The sequence below is a fragment of the Physeter macrocephalus genome, chromosome 13 (assembly GCF_002837175.3).
Source record: "Physeter macrocephalus isolate SW-GA chromosome 13, ASM283717v5, whole genome shotgun sequence".
In the NCBI taxonomy this organism is placed as follows: domain Eukaryota; kingdom Metazoa; phylum Chordata; class Mammalia; order Artiodactyla; family Physeteridae; genus Physeter; species Physeter macrocephalus.
In genome coordinates, this window is record NC_041226.1 from 52,142,032 (window position 1) to 52,158,363 (window position 16,332).

General features: G+C 41.9%; 1 protein-coding gene across 1 annotated transcript in view; it reads left to right on the top strand.

Annotated features, from left to right (window-relative positions):
* SCEL (sciellin) overlaps nucleotides 1–16,332 on the top strand; it is a 340,495-nt gene that overhangs the window by 85,776 nt on the left and 238,387 nt on the right. The gene's annotated exons all lie outside the window — the stretch shown is intronic.

Sequence of the window (16,332 nt, forward strand, 5' to 3'; positions counted from 1 at the left end):
ATTTTGGATCAACTTTACTATCATGATTCTGAATTCTTTTTCTGGTAGACTGTCTATATCCTCTTCATTTGTTAGGTCTGGTGGGTTTTTACCTTGTTCCTTAATTTGCTGTGTGTTTTTCTGTCTTTTCATTTTGCTTATCTTACTGTGTTTGGGGTCTCCTTTTCGCAGGCTGCATGTTGGTAGTTCCCATTGTTTTGGGTGTCTGTCCCCAGTGGCTAAGGTTGGTTCAGTGGGTTGTGTTGATTTCCTGGTGGAAGGGACTAGTGCCTGTGTTCTGGTGGAGGAGGCTGGAACTTGTCTTTTTGGTGGGCAGGTCCACATCTGGTGGTGTGTTTTGGGGTGTCTGTAGCCTGATTATGATTTTAGGCAGCCTCTGTGCTATTGGGTGTGGTTGTGTTCCTGTCTTGCTAGTTGTTTGGCATAGGGTGTCCTGCACTGTAGCTTGCTGGTCGTTGAGTGGAGGTGGTTCATGACGTTGAGAGGTGGTTCATGACGTTAAGATGAAGATCTCTGGGAGATTTTCGCCATTTGATAATACGTGGAGCTGAGAGGTCTCTTGTGGACCAGTGTCCTGAACTTGGCTCTCCCGCCTCAGTGGCACAGCCTTGACACCTGGCTGGAGCACCAAGAGGCTGTCCTCCACACGGCTCAGAATAAAAGGGAGAAAAAGAAAAGAAAGAAAGAAAGAAGATAAAATAAAATAAAATAAAACAAATTTATTAGAAAAATTATTAAGAGAAAAAAATTTTTAATTAATAAAAAAAAAAACAAAAAATGGACAGACAGAACCCTAGGACAAATGGTAAAAGCAAAGCTATACAGACAAAATCACACACAGAAGCATACACATACACACTCACAAAAAGAGAAAAAGGGAAAAAATATATATATATCATTGTTCCCAAAGTCCACCTCCTTAATTTGGGATGATTCGTTGTCTGTTCAGGTATTCCACAGATGCAGGGTACATCAAGTTGATTGTGGAGCTTTAATCCACTGTTCCTGAGGCTGCTAGGAGAGACTTCCCTTTCTCTTCTTTGTTCGCTCAGCTCCCGGGGTTCAGCTTTGGATTTGTCCCCGCCTCTGTGTGTAGGTCCCTGGAGGGACCTTCGCTCAGACAGGACAGGACTAAAGGAACAGCTGATTCGGGGGCTCTGGCTCACTCAGGCCTCTGGGAGGGAGGGGTACGGATGCGGGGCGAGCCTGCGGCGGCAGAGGCCAGCGTGACGTTGCACCAGCCTGAGGCGCACCGTGTGTTCTCCCGCGGAAGTTGTCCCTGGATCACGGGACCCTGGAAGTGGCGGGCTGCACAGGCTCCCGGGAGGGGCGGTGTGGAGAGTGACCTGTGCTCGCACACAGGCTTCTTGGTGGCGGCAGCAGCAGCCTTAGCGTCTCATGCCCGTCTCTGCGGTCAGCGCTGGTAGCCGCGGCTCGAGCCCATCTCTGGAGCTCCTTTAAGCGGCGCTCTTTATCCCCTCTCCTTGCGCACCAGGATACAAAGAGGCAAGACAAAATCTCTTGTCTGTTCGGCAGCTCCAGACTGCTCCCGGACTCCCTCCCGGCTAGCTGTGGTGCACTAACCCCTTCAGGCTGTGTTCACGCTGCCAACCCCAGTCCTCTCCCTGCGATCTGCCCGAAGCCTGAGCCTCAGTTCCCAGCCCCCGCCCGTCCCGGCGGGGGAGCAGACAAGCCTCTCGGGCTGGTGAGTGCTGGTCGGCACCGATCCTCTGTGTGGGAATCTCTCCACTTTGCCCTCCGCACCCCTGTTGCTGAGCTCTCCTCCACGGCCACAAAGCTTCCCCGCCTCCTCCACCCGCAGTCTCCGCTCGCGAAGGGGCTTCTAGTGTGCGGAAACCTTTCCTCCTTCATGGCTCCCTCCCACTGGTGCAGGTCCCGTCCCTATTCCTTTGTCTCTGTTTTTTCTTTGGAATCTCTCCACTTTGCCCTCCGCACCCCTGTTGCTGAGCTCTCCTCCACGGCCCCAAAGCTTCCCCGCTTCCTCCACCCGCAATCTCCGCTCGAGAAGGGGCTTCTAGTGTGCGGAAACCTTTCCTCCTTCATGGCTCCCTCCCACTGGTGCAGGTCCCGTCCCTATTCCTTTGTCTCTGTTTTTTCTTTTTTCTTTTGCCCTACCCAGGTACGTGGGGAGTTTCTTGCCTTTTGGGAAGTCTGAGGTCTTCTGCCAGCATTCAGTAGGTGTTCTGTAGGAGTTGTTCCACATGTAGATGTATTTCTGATGTATTTGCGGGGAGGAAGGTGATCTCCGCGTCTTACTCTTCCGCCATCTTGAAGCTCCTCCATCAGGTATAGCCTTTTGTAAGGCAAATTAACATTAGCTATCAAAAGTAAAATATGCATGACATTTGACCCAGAAATTTCACTAGAAATTCTACTTCTAGGGGTCTATCCTACAGAAGTACTAGCTTAATTACACACAAAATAAATGTCCATGGATGCTCATTCATTGCAGTGTTTTGGCTAATAAAAGCCAAAAACAAGCAGAATTCTCAATTAATAGGAAAATGTTTAAATCCATATGGAATATTCATTAAAGGAAATTCATATAGCAATTAAAAAGAAAGTTGTAGATTCATATGTATGGACTTGCAAAAATATTCATTATAAGTAAAACAAAAAGCACATTGCAAAACCATATTCATAACCTGATTCTATTTTCATTTGGGGAAAAAAACCAACAAAAATATATATTCCTATAAGCATAGAATAAAATCTGGAAGAATATAAAATGATCTTTTGATGGTGGCTACAGAGCTGGGTGCTAAAGAGAAAGGAGAGAAGGAAGGAGTTTCACTTATTTCACATACATTGAAAGATAACAGTGGGATTATGAGTGATTTTCTTTTTTTATATTTAACATCTCTTGTATTACAGACATGTATTACATGTATTACTTTGTATTCAAAAACCAAATGTAACCTTGAAAAGATAATTCTTGAAGGTTGGAATGAAAAGATGAGAGACCAGAGACAGGAAGATAATTTAGGAGACCTTGAATGACCTTGGGAAGGAGATGAGCAACTGGCCCAGTGCCGAGACAAAGGGGTTGAGAATGAAGGGCTGAGGTGAGACTCTGGGAGATGGAACTTGAGTGGAGAGGTGGGGTCTGGCTCACAGGTGAATTATTATATATGTCGAACTCCCAGTCCGGAGCTCTTTCCTGGAGCCATGAAAGGTCCCATTAACCACCACACTGGTGCCACACTGAGACCTTCAAGGATCAGAACATGGGCATGGGCACACCCAGAGCACACTCACAGCAGATAACAACACCCAGGTTGTCTTGTTCCTAAGTAGCCAACCATTTCAGTTCTGATTTCCCACTTACATGTTTCCACATGGGACCAGATGAAAGCAACACCATCTTTGCCAAGGGCCCCTTGGGCTGTTCTCTGCAGCTCAGTGACCTGAAGGTTACACATCATTACATCAGCCTCCTCTTCAGGGACTGGCAAGCAGCTCTCAGGCTGTCTCCAGGGAAGCCAGCTTTCCTTCCTTCACTCTGGTTGATTCTGACGTTCGTTGTATGTAGTCTGCTCAGCCTGTAGTAAAATCTTCTGGTTCCTTTTTACTAACTCATGCTCATAAACACGAGACTTAACCCACCTGCAGTCTGCTCTGACCCCAGCATTGTCAGTTGCCCTACATAGTCATCGTGAACATTGTTGTCTGTGGCCAAAGCATGTCTCACCTTTGAGTTATTTCAGGCCTCTGGCCATACCTTCCAATATGCATAAGTGACTGCTCAGCACAGAGTAAGCAATGTCACATGATGGAAACTAATTTCATGTGGGGAATCTCTGAAAGGCCTGCTCACTTGTTGTTTGTTTACTCAGAAGCAGATGTTTAAACATCTGCTTAAATATTGTGAAATCTTTTCACCGACTGGACCTTTGGTTCTTGCAGCATAACAGGGAAAGCTCATGTTACAAGAGAAGAGGCAAATGGTATGTTGAAAAGGGGAATTTGGTAGAAAAGCTTTTCTAGCATTTCTATGAAAACAAGTACAATGTTAACAAAAGCTTTCATGTATTTGAATAGAAAATACCTTTGGTTGTTTCTTTAAAGCTCATTAGTACACTATTACCTTGAATCTTTATTTTATGGATATATTATATGGAGTGCTACATATAAAAATTTTACAGAAAATTTTGAATAAAATTTAAAATATATCTAAGAACTGAACCGGTATTGTAGAGAAAAAGCATTGTCCTTTTTTCTTCTCCAGTAAAAGGTTGGATAATCTTTCTGATTTTAAATTATTATATTTCCAGATCAACATCTCAAAGGAGCTGCATACTGACCTACGAACATGCGACAGCAGTCCTGCTGCTTTGCTTCTCTAATGCAATAGACAAACATCTAATCTGGTTACTTCACAGAGCTAATGTCTTATTTTGAATTTGAGTGATTTCTGTCTGATGTCACATGGAAGAAAATGTAATTTTTGCCCGTCTTTTAGCAGCAGATAATTTGTTGATTTTGTTGCTCAATGGCTTATCTTTAGAAGGAATTTTGAAATTGCACCTTGAGACGTACCATTTTGCATATGAGATAGTTGAGACTATTTACTGGTAGCTTTTTTAAGCAGAAGCATATAACTGGATGAAAATTTAATCAGTTGTTTGTCCTCCCTGCTCTCAATCACTGGTTTTAATGGAAGTTTCTAGCTGCTTAGGCATCTTGGAGAACAGTTTGGGAATGAAGAAATGATTTCTAATTCAATCTCTCTGTTACCTTTCTGGACTCAGTTTTTCCAGTACACACACACGCAAAATGAAGTAACATAACAGGGAAATTTCAGTCCATTTTAAAGAAAAAATAAAAAGCAAGGATGAAATATTATTAAAACTCTCTCTTTTTCTGTTTGAGTAATATGCTACGTCGAGGGTGAAGCTTAACTGGTAGCTTGAAGGTGGGTGACCTCCAGTATGACAGTGCTTTATTGCAGGGGTCCCCAATCCCCGGGCCATGGACTGGTACCTGTCTGTAGCCTGTTAGGAACTGGGACACACAGCAAGAGGTGAGTAGTGGGTGCGTGAGTGAAGCTTCATCCGAATTTACAGCCGCTCCCCATCGCTCGCAATACCGCCTGACCTCTGCCTCACCGCCTGAGCTCCGCCTCTTGTCAGATCAGTGGTGGCATTAGATTCTCATAAGAGCTCAAACTGTACTGTGAACTGGCGTGCGAGGGATGTAGGCTGCACGCTCCTTATGAGAATCTAATGCCTGATGATCTGAGGTGGAGCTGAGGCGGTGATGCTGGCGCTGGGGAGCGGCTGCAAATACAGATCATCATTAGCAGAGAGGTTTGACTGCACAGAGACCATAATTAATCGATTGCTTGCAGACTCACATCAAAACCCTATCGGTGAGTGGCAAGTGACAATTAAGCTGCGTCTGGTGGCAGGCTTTATAGTAGCAAGTAAGTTGATGTATTTCAATTGTACAGCTGCATCTGGTGGCAGGCTTTAAGTCAGAATCCCACACTTATTTTTGTCCACGTGTGGCCCGCGCATTATTTTATTTACCACTCCTGTCCGCGCCTCTTTCCCACACTGCGCACTTGTCTCAGTCACAGTTTTGGTAATCCCACAAGCTAACCCTAGCGAAGATGAGTAAAAAACAAACATCACTGGAGAGCTTCTTTGAAAAAAGGGAAAGACCCAATGATGAGACAGCAGAAGACTCTAAGACTGCCAACAAAAAGAAAGCTGCATTTAAAAGAAAATACCAGGAGTCCTACTTAAATTACAGGTCCATTGCAACAGGTGATTCACATTCTCCAAGCCCGCTTTGTGTAATATGTGGCAACCAGCTATCCAAATGAAGCCATGAAACCTTCAAAACTGCTTCGCCATATGGAGACCAAGCACCCTGCATTAAAAGACAAGGCTTTGGAGTTTTTCAAAAGAAAAAACATGAACACGAAGAAGAGAAGCAATTATTGAAGGCCACCACTTCATCAAATGTGTCTGCACTGAGAGCATCATTCTTAGTGGCTAACCACATTGCTAAAGCTAAGACGCCCTTTGCTATTGGTGAAGAGTTGATCCTGCCTGCTGCTAAGGACATTTGTTGTGAACTTTCAGGAGGGACTGCAGTTCAAAAGGTGGCACATGTTCCTCTTTCACGTAGCACCATAACTAGACAAGTTGATGAAATAGCAGAGGATATTGAGGCACAATTGTTAGAGAGGATTAATGTGTCACCGTGGTACGCAATCCAGGTCGACGAGTCTACAGATGTTGACAGCAAGACAACAATGCTTGTTTTTGTGTGATATATTTTTCAGGAGGATGTGCATGAGGATATGTTATGTGCACTTTCGTTGCCACGTGCACTTTTGTTGCCAACTAACACCACAGCTACAGAACTATTTGAGTCTTTGAATGATTACATATCAGGAAAACCGAACTGGTCATTTTGTGTCGGTATATGCACAGACGGAGCGGCTACCATGACTGGACAGCTTTCTGATTTCACTACTCGTGTCAAAGAGGTCGCTTCTGAATGTGAGTCTGCACACTGTGTCATCCATAGAGAAATGCTGGCTAGCCGAAAAATGACACCTGAACTTAACAATGTTTTGCAGGATGTGATTAAAATTATCAACCACATTAAAGTACATGCCCTTAACTCACATCTGTTTGCACAGCTCTGTGAGGAGATGGACACAGATCACACATGTCTTCTCTTATACACAGAAGTGAGATGGCTTTCTAAAGGCAGATCACTGGCCAGAGTTTTTGAGTTATGAGAGCTGCTCCAAAGATTTATTTTAGAAAAAGTCACCACCGGCAGCACATTTCAGTGACACAGAATGGTTTGCAAAACTTGCTTGCTTGGACTTCCCTGGTGGCGCATTGGTTAAGAATCTGCCTGCCAGTGCAGGCAACACAGGTTCGATCCTTGGTCCAGGAAGATCCCACATGTCACAGAGCAACTAAGCCTGCATGCCACAACTACTGAGCTTGCACTCTAGAGCCCTCAAGCCACAACTACTGAGCCCGCGAGCCACAACTACTAAAGCCCTCGTGCCTAGAGCCTGTGCTCTGCAACAAGAGAAGCCATAGCAATGAGAAGCCCGCAGACCACAATGAAGAGTAGCCCCTGCTCGCCGCAACTAGAGAAAGCCTGCATGCAGCAACAAAGACCTAATGAAGCCGAAAAAATAAAAATTAAAAAAAAAATAAAATAAAAAACGTGCTTACTTGTGTGACCTATTCAACCTGCTCAATGAACTAGCTGCATTCAAAGCCAAACTGGAATTATGGGGGCGACGAGTGAACACTGGGATATTTGACGTTTCAAACTTTTGCAGAGATTTTGAAAGGTACTGAGCCAAGGGCCTTCTTTCTCCCAGCTGGTGCATGATCACCTGTCTCAGCTTTCAGAGGAGTTTGAGTATTACTTCCCAACCACAAAAGACCCCGGAACTGGGAAGGAATGGATCTGCAACCCATTTCTGAATAAGCCAGGTGAATCAACTTTGTCCATGCTAGAAGAGGATCAACTGCTTGGGATCGCAAATGACAGTGGCCTTAAAAGTATGTGTGAGACAACTTCAAATCTCCATGTGTTCTGGATTAAAGTCAAGGTGGAATATCCTGAGATTGCCACAAAACACTGGAAAGCCTGCTTCCATTTCCAACGTCCTATCTTTGTGAAGCAGGGTTTTCTGCAGTGACAGCAACCAGAGCGAGATTACAGAGTAGACTGGACCTAAGCAACACACTTCGGGTGTCACTGTCTCCCGTCACCCCCAGATGGGACCATCTAGTTGAAGGAAAACAAGCTCAGGGCTCCCACTGATTCTGCATTATGGTGAGTTGTATAATTATTTCATTATATATTATAATACAATATATAATGTATATTACAATGTATTATTACATATTATGATGTATTATTATTATAACAGAAATAAAGCACACAATAAATGTAATGCTCTTGAATCATCCCCAAACCATCCCCCCACCACTGGTCCTTGGAAAAATTGTCTTCCATGAAACCAGTTCCTGGTGCCTCAGAGTTTGGGGACCTAGGCTTTATTGTTCCTTCATACAGATATCTGGTGGCCATGAGTCCTAGGTCAGCTCTTCAGCACTCATAGTAGATCATCACTAGTTTCAGTTGATTTGAAAGCCTATTGATCTGCCCTTAGTTAGAAACATAACCTAGCCATACTCAGGTTTCCTACTATAATATTTTTAACCTTGAAGACCCTGCTTCTCAATCATTTTCAAAAACTGCATTCAGAAGAACAAAATTAATAATGTGAATATCTAATATTTAAAACTGTCTAAAGGAGTGATATCCACAGATATATGAATATCTAATATTCGTAGGTATGCAATTGCCTGCAGGATATGCCATTTATCTCTCTTCATGGACACTGTAAGCCTCACCACTGGGGCAAGCCAGGCCATGAGAGAGTTGGATCTTTCCCCTTGTGAGTGCTTCACACTTGGGTGTTGGGATATCAGCCTACCTTTTGAGACCTAAAGTTCTATGATACTGCAAAGCTGCAAAAGTGTTTGGGCAACTTGGACTTCTGCCTGTATGTCTCAGCTTGCCTTAAGCAGATTCTGAGCAACTGTGTTCAGGACTGATTGCCTATGTTCTTTTGCTTTTATATTCTCTACCTTCCCTTGTAATTGGCATACCAGATCTCAGGAAGAATACCTATCCATTAGTAAATGTGCCACACTTGTCCCTGAGGTCAGTGATGAGGTGATGAGTAACAAGTCAGAAAAATGAATGAATGAATGAATGACATTTTCTTATTTGGAGCTCACTAGAGAATGTGATTTTTCCTGAAAAACTGTAGACTTCCTACTATGTGATAATGGAAATTACCTAGATTTTCCACATTATGTACCTGATTTAGAGAGGAAAAAAACAAATATTTGTGGTCTAAGCAGCTCAGATGATGCCTTTGGTAAACATAATTAGGTAATAACTTAAATTTTGCATTTGTTTTGTCTATAAAACCATGGTCTTCATCATGGGTCAAACTTTGGTTAGTGGTCAGGGGATATTTTGTTTTTAATAGGCTTTTAGTAGCATCCGTGGCCAAATTTGTTTTATTTTAGACATTCTTGAGTGAAATAAAGATGCCTTCCCCCACCCTAATTCCCAGACACCCAGTTCATTAACTATGAAATCTAATGAAAGTCATTCTCAGTTGGTTATAGAAAATGGTAGATATGCTGTAGATATGTTTACTGGCTTTTTGTAATTAAGAGGACTAAAGGATATAGCTTCCAGTTATGCATGTGAGAGGGGAAATTGGTGATGTTTTTGCTTTGTCTGAATAGAGTGATTCCTTCAGCTCATTTTCTAAACCCTTCTGCCAGAACAAGCTGGTTCTTCTGGGAAGACAGAACTGCCTACGGGCATATGCACCCATCTGTTCTTCTCTGCAAACATGCTTTGGTCTTTTCAACGCACAGCCAGTGGGTGCGGTGCTAGGGGTACCCAGTGCAGGTGGCCAAGCCAGGCATGTCTCAGCCAGGTAAGGGAGCATTTATAGTTAAATGTGTAATTATAAGAAAACAATTACAAAAAAGAGTTTGCCATAACAAAATTTCTCTGCCTCTGCTAATGGCTTACAGTCTTCTGCAGACTCTATACTCTCAATGCTGCTTCTTTCTTTCTTTTTTAAGTTTTTTTTTAATTTTAAAATTTTTGGCTGCATTGGGTCTTCGCTGCAACAGGCTTTCTCTAGTTGCGGCGAGCAGGGGCTACTCTTCGTTGTGGTGCACGGGCTTCTCATTGTGGTGGCTTCTCTTGTTGCGGAACACGGGCTCTAGGCGCACGGGCTTCAGTAGTTGCGGCACTTGGGCTCAGTAGCTGTGGCGCACGGGCCTAGTTGCTCCGCAGCACGTGGGATCCTCCTGGACCAGGGATCGAACCCGCGTCCCCTGCACTGGCAGAACGTCCTATCTTTGTGAAGCAGGGTTTTCTGCAGTGACAGCAACCAGAACGAGATTACAGAGTAGACTGGACCTAAGCAACACACTTCGGGTGTCACTGTCTCCCGTCACCCCCAGATGGGACCATCTAGTTGAAGGAAAACAAGCTCAGGCCTCCCACTGATTCTGCATTATGGTGAGTTGTATAATTATTTCATTATATATTATAATACAATATATAATGTATATTACAATGTATTATTACATATTATGATGTATTATTATTATAACAGAAATAAAGCACACAATAAATGTAATGCTCTTGAATCATCCCCAAACCATCCCCCCACCACTGGTCCTTGGAAAAATTGTCTTCCATGAAACCAGTTCCTGGTGCCTCAAAGTTTGGGGACCTAGGCTTTATTTTTCCTTCATGCAGATATCTGGTGGCCATGAGTCCTAGGTCAGCTCTTCAGCACTCATAGTAGATCATCACTAGTTTCAGTTGATTTGAAAGCCTATTGATCTGCCCTTAGTTAGAAACATAACCTAGCCATACTCAGGTTTCCTACTATAATATTTTTAACCTTGAAGACCCTGCTTCTCAATCATTTTCAAAAACTGCATTCAGAAGAACAAAATTAATAATGTGAATATCTAATATTTAAAACTGTCTAAAGGAGTGATATCCACAGATATATGAATATCTAATATTCGTAGGTATGCAATTGCCTGCAGGATATGCCATTTATCTCTCTTCATGGACACTGTAAGCCTCACCACTGGGGCAAGCCAGGCCATGAGAGAATTGGATCTTTCCCCTTGTGAGTGCTTCACACTTGGGTGTTGGGATATCAGCCTACCTTTTGAGACCTAAAGTTCTATGATACTGCAAAGCTGCAAAAGTGTTTGGGCAACTTGGACTTCTGCCTGTATGTCTCAGCTTGCCTTAAGCAGATTCTGAGCAACTGTGTTCAGGACTGATTGCCTATGTTCTTTTGGTTTTATATTCTCTACCTTCCCTTGTAATTGGCATACCAGATCTCAGGAAGAATACCTATCCATTAGTAAATGTGCCACACTTGTCCCTGAGGTCAGTGATGAGGTGATGAGTAACAAGTCAGAAAAATGAATGAATGAATGAATGACATTTTCTTATTTGGAGCTCACTAGAGAATGTGATTTTTCCTGAAAAACTGTAGACTTCCTACTATGTGATAATGGAAATTACCTAGATTTTCCACATTATGTACCTGATTTAGAGAGGAAAAAAACAAATATTTGTGGTCTAAGCAGCTCAGATGATGCCTTTGGTAAACATAATTAGGTAATAACTTAAATTTTGCATTTGTTTTGTCTATAAAACCATGGTCTTCATCATGGGTCAAACTTTGGTTAGTGGTCAGGGGATATTTTGTTTTTAATAGGCTTTTAGTAGCATCCGTGGCCAAATTTGTTTTATTTTAGACATTCTTGAGTGAAATAAAGATGCCTTCCCCCACCCTAATTCCCAGACACCCAGTTCATTAACTATGAAATCTAATGAAAGTCATTCTCAGTTGGTTATAGAAAATGGTAGATATGCTGTAGATATGTTTACTGGCTTTTTGTAATTAAGAGGACTAAAGGATATAGCTTCCAGTTATGCATGTGAGAGGGGAAATTGGTGATGTTTTTGCTTTGTCTGAATAGAGTGATTCCTTCAGCTCATTTTCTAAACCCTTCTGCCAGAACAAGCTGGTTCTTCTGGGAAGACAGAACTGCCTACGGGCATATGCACCCATCTGTTCTTCTCTGCAAACATGCTTTGGTCTTTTCAACGCACAGCCAGTGGGTGCGGTGCTAGGGGTACCCAGTGCAGGTGGCCAAGCCAGGCATGTCTCAGCCAGGTAAGGGAGCATTTATAGTTAAATGTGTAATTATAAGAAAACAATTACAAAAAAGAGTTTGCCATAACAAAATTTCTCTGCCTCTGCTAATGGCTTACAGTCTTCTGCAGGCTCTATACTCTCAATGCTTCTTCTTTCTTTTTTTTTTAAGTTTTTTTTTAATTTTAAAATTTTTGGCTGCATTGGGTCTTCGCTGCACACAGGCTTTCTCTAGTTGCGGCGAGCAGGGGCTACTCTTCGTTGTGGTGCACGGGCTTCTCATTGTGGTGGCTTCTCTTGTTGCGGAACACGGGCTCTAGGCGCACGGGCTTCAGTAGTTGCGGCACTTGGGCTCAGTAGCTGTGGCGCACGGGCCTAGTTGCTCCGCAGCACGTGGGATCCTCCTGGACCAGGGATCGAACCCGCGTCCCCTGCACTGGCAGCCGGGTTCCCAAGCACTACACTACCAGGGAAGTCCCTAAATGCTTCTTTATAAATGCTTTTCATGGTCTTTGTCACACATGGTCAAAATAGCTTGTTTGTGTGCTGTTTGCATTGTAAAACTCATATCACACTCATATGTAGTTCTCGAATTCTTTTGTCAAAAATGTCAACTAACAACCATTCTTCCATTTTTGCTTTCTTGCCTCACTTATATTTCAACGCTTACTGGGAAAATATGCTTGAATTCCCAGAGTACCCACTACACAGGCAGCATCCAGGAGCTTGTAAGAAAACAGATTGGGATAGAAGGAAATTGATGTTCCTTCCTTTTTAATAAAGGGCTCCAAGACTTTCTTTTCCCTTAATAATCTATCTCTTTTGGCTGTTTAGTCTCTAGGTTCTATAGGAACAATATGTGAATTCTAGTATTGAATTCCAATCTAACATTTTATTTTATTTATTTATTTTTGCTGTACGCGGGCCTCTCACTGCTGTGGCCTCTCCCGCTGCGGAGCACAGGCTCCGGACGCTCAGGCTTAGCGGCCATGGCTCACGGGCCCAGCCGCTCCGCGGCATGTGGGATCTTCCCGGACTGGGGCACGAACCCGCGTCCTCTGCATCGGCAGGCGGACTTTCAACCACTGCGCCACCAGGGAAGCCCTAACATTTTATTTTGACTAAAAATTGTAAAGCTTATATGAAGTTCACCACAATGGGATTTTACTATGTGGGTAATGAGGACACACAGACTTAAAATCATAGAACTGAAGAGTCAGAGTGATTGAAGCAATCCCCTAATTCAATCACTTCATTTTTCAGAGGAGGAAACTAAGGCTTAGAGCAGTTATATGAGCTGTTTTTGGTTATTCATCTATTAAAGAGTTAAAACTGGGAAAAGAGGAACTTCCCTGATGGTCCAGTAGTTAAGACTTCATCTTCCAATGCAGGGGGTGCAGGTTTGATCCCTGGTCGGGGAGCTAAGATCCCACATGCCTCACGGCCAAAAAACCAAAACATAAAATAAAACAGAAGCGATATCATAACAAATTTAATAAAGACTTTAAGAAAAACTGGGAAAAGAACTCCTATTTGCTATTCTACCCAGTGATATAGAATATTGAATTTTGTCTATTTATTCATATATATGTGTGTATATATATATAATAGTGACTGTTTTTAAAAGTTCTGGTGATGTTTGGTATACATGTTATATACTTTAAGGGTTTCAAGGTTATTCAGTTGCCCACTTTTTAGTAGGTTTAACATTCTCTAGGTCAAAAGTATATGATTTAATTTTATATTTAATAAGAAACTTAAAACTCTATAGTTGGTAAATAAATACTGGTAAAAAGATCAAAGAGATTCATAAAGTATGTTCACTTCCTATGGCTGTAAGGTTGGACTTAATGAGTAAGAGAATGGATCGGGGAAATTGTAACAAAACAAAACAAAGCAACAACAAAAAAAACAAATTCACCATTTTTTTCCAAAACCAATATTGCTTTGGTTTTTACTTATTTGTATTTGTTTTGTATTTGCATAACATCCCACCAAGAATACCTAATTGATCATGGTCTCTGAATTAATTATTAAACTTTATGCTTCCTACAAAGATACAATTATTATATAAAGATCTCTGAAATTTAATGGTGTCATTTCTCAGCAGCTCTATTAAAAGTGATAAAGCCACATCAAATACTGTTTTAAAAATGATATCTCTGTACAGTTAAATGCTTTTTAGGACAGTGACCTGGAATAATTGCCAGAATTCATGGTCCGAATGGAATTAATTTTCAAATTTAGCAGACACATACTTTCCACGTCTCCATCCCACTAAATAAATTAAAAGTTAATTTACTGTGATAGAGAGCCTAATGGAAACTGAGAGTAATCTTTACTTCCATATGGTTAGATCACACCTGAGCTTGACATGTCTTTTTACACACTGGCCCTCAGCCTGCCCAGCTGCCTTTCCTAGTACTCACTTCATAGTAAGTTCCCTTCTCCCCTTCCTTTTCTGTGCAGTCCCTGAGGCTGTCTTGGCCTCTTCACTTACCTCTATTACAGCATTACTAGCCCCAGAGCCTGCCCAAGTTTGTGGCAGGCTGATTATTGGTCCTCCAAAGATGTACACGTGTAATTCCTAGGACCTATGAATATGTTACCTTACATGGTAAAAGAAACATAGCAGATATGATTAAATTAAAGATTTTGAGCTGGAGAGATTATAATGGCTTATCTGGGTGGGCCCAATGTAATCACATGAATTTTTATAAGAGGGAGGTGGGAGGACCAAAATCAGAAAAAGGAGATGTGATGGCAGAACCAGGGGTCAGACTGATGCCCTTTGCACATGGAGGAAGGAGCCGGAAGCCTAAGAATGCAGACGGCAAAGGGAAGAAAACAGACCCTCTCCTAAAGCCTCCATAAAGAACTGGTCCTGCCAACACCTTGATTTTAGACTTCTGCTTCTTGAACTGTAAGAGGATAAATTCATGTTGTTTTAAGCCACTATTTTGTTACAGCAATAGGAAACTAATATAATAATCACATATATTAAATCCCTCTCAAGATCATAACATGATATTAGGTATTATTCATTGCAAAAGATAATAATACCTTTAAATCCTTTTCCTTAGTACTGTATTAAATAAATGTCTTTTTAAACATGTATTTCTAAGCTTGTTTCAAAATATTTTTGTAGATAAATCGTACCATTTCCATATTTTATAATTAATTAATAAATGTATTCACTCAGTTTATATTTATTAAATATGTACTGTCTGCAAAGGAGTGCACTGTAGAGGACATGAATATTTATGACATGGACTTTGATTCCAAAGAATTCATAAGGTTAATATCTAGGAGCTAGTATATATGCATAAATAACTGTTGCCCAAGGTGGCATACTATATTTGTTTTCCAGGGCTGCCATAACAAAGTACCATAGACTGGGCAGCTTAAGCAAAGAAATTATTTTTTTGCAGTTCTGGAGGCTAGAAGTCTGAGCTCAAGGTGTTGACAGAGTTTGTTTTTTCTGAGGCCTCTTTCCTTGGCTTACAGATGGCAGCCTTCTACCTGTGTCTTCACATGGCCTTCCTTCTCTGCATGCCTGCATCGTAATCTGTTCTAATAGGGACCCCAGTCATATTGAATTAAGGCCCACCCTAATGACTGCATTTTACCTTAATTAGCTCTTTAAAGACCCTGTCTCCAAATACAGCCATAATTTGAGGTGATAGAGATTTGGACTTCAACATATGAATTTTTAAAATTGACGTACAGTTAATTTACAATGTTGTATTAGTTTTCAACTGTACAGCAAAGTGATTCCTCTTTATATATATATATATATATATATTGTAATAATGAATACAGGATGTGGAGACAACATTTTAAACGCACGCATGCATTTGTTAATCCCAAACTCCTAACTTACCCCCCACACACACACTGTTATCCCCTTTGGTAACCATAAGTTTGTTTTCTATATCCGTGAGTCTATATTTGTTTTGTAAATAAGTTCATTTGTATCATTTTCTTAGATTTCACATATAGGTGATATCATATGATATTTGTCTTTCTGTGTCTGACTTACTTCACTTAATATGGTAATCTGTAGGTCCATCCATGTTGCTGCAAATGGCATTATTTCTTTTTATGGCTCAGTAATATTCTATTTGCGTGTGTGCGTGTGTGTGTGTGTGTATATATATCTATATATCTATATATATATCTCACATCTTCTTTATTCATCTGTCGATGGACATTTAGGTTGCTTCCATGTCTTGGCTATTGTAAATAGTGCAGCAATAAACATTGGGGTGCATGTATCTTTTAGAATTATGGTTTTCTACAGATGTCTTCCCAGGAGTAGGATTGCTGGATCATATGGTAGGTCTATTTTTAGATTTTTTTTTTTTTTTTTTGCGGTACGCGGGCCTCTCACTGTTATGGCCTCTCCCGTTGCGGAGCACAGGCTCTGGGCGCGCAGGCCCAGCGGCCATGGCTCATGGGCCGAGCCGCTCTGCGGCATGTGGGATCTTGCTGGACCGGGGCACGAACCCGTGTCCCCTGCA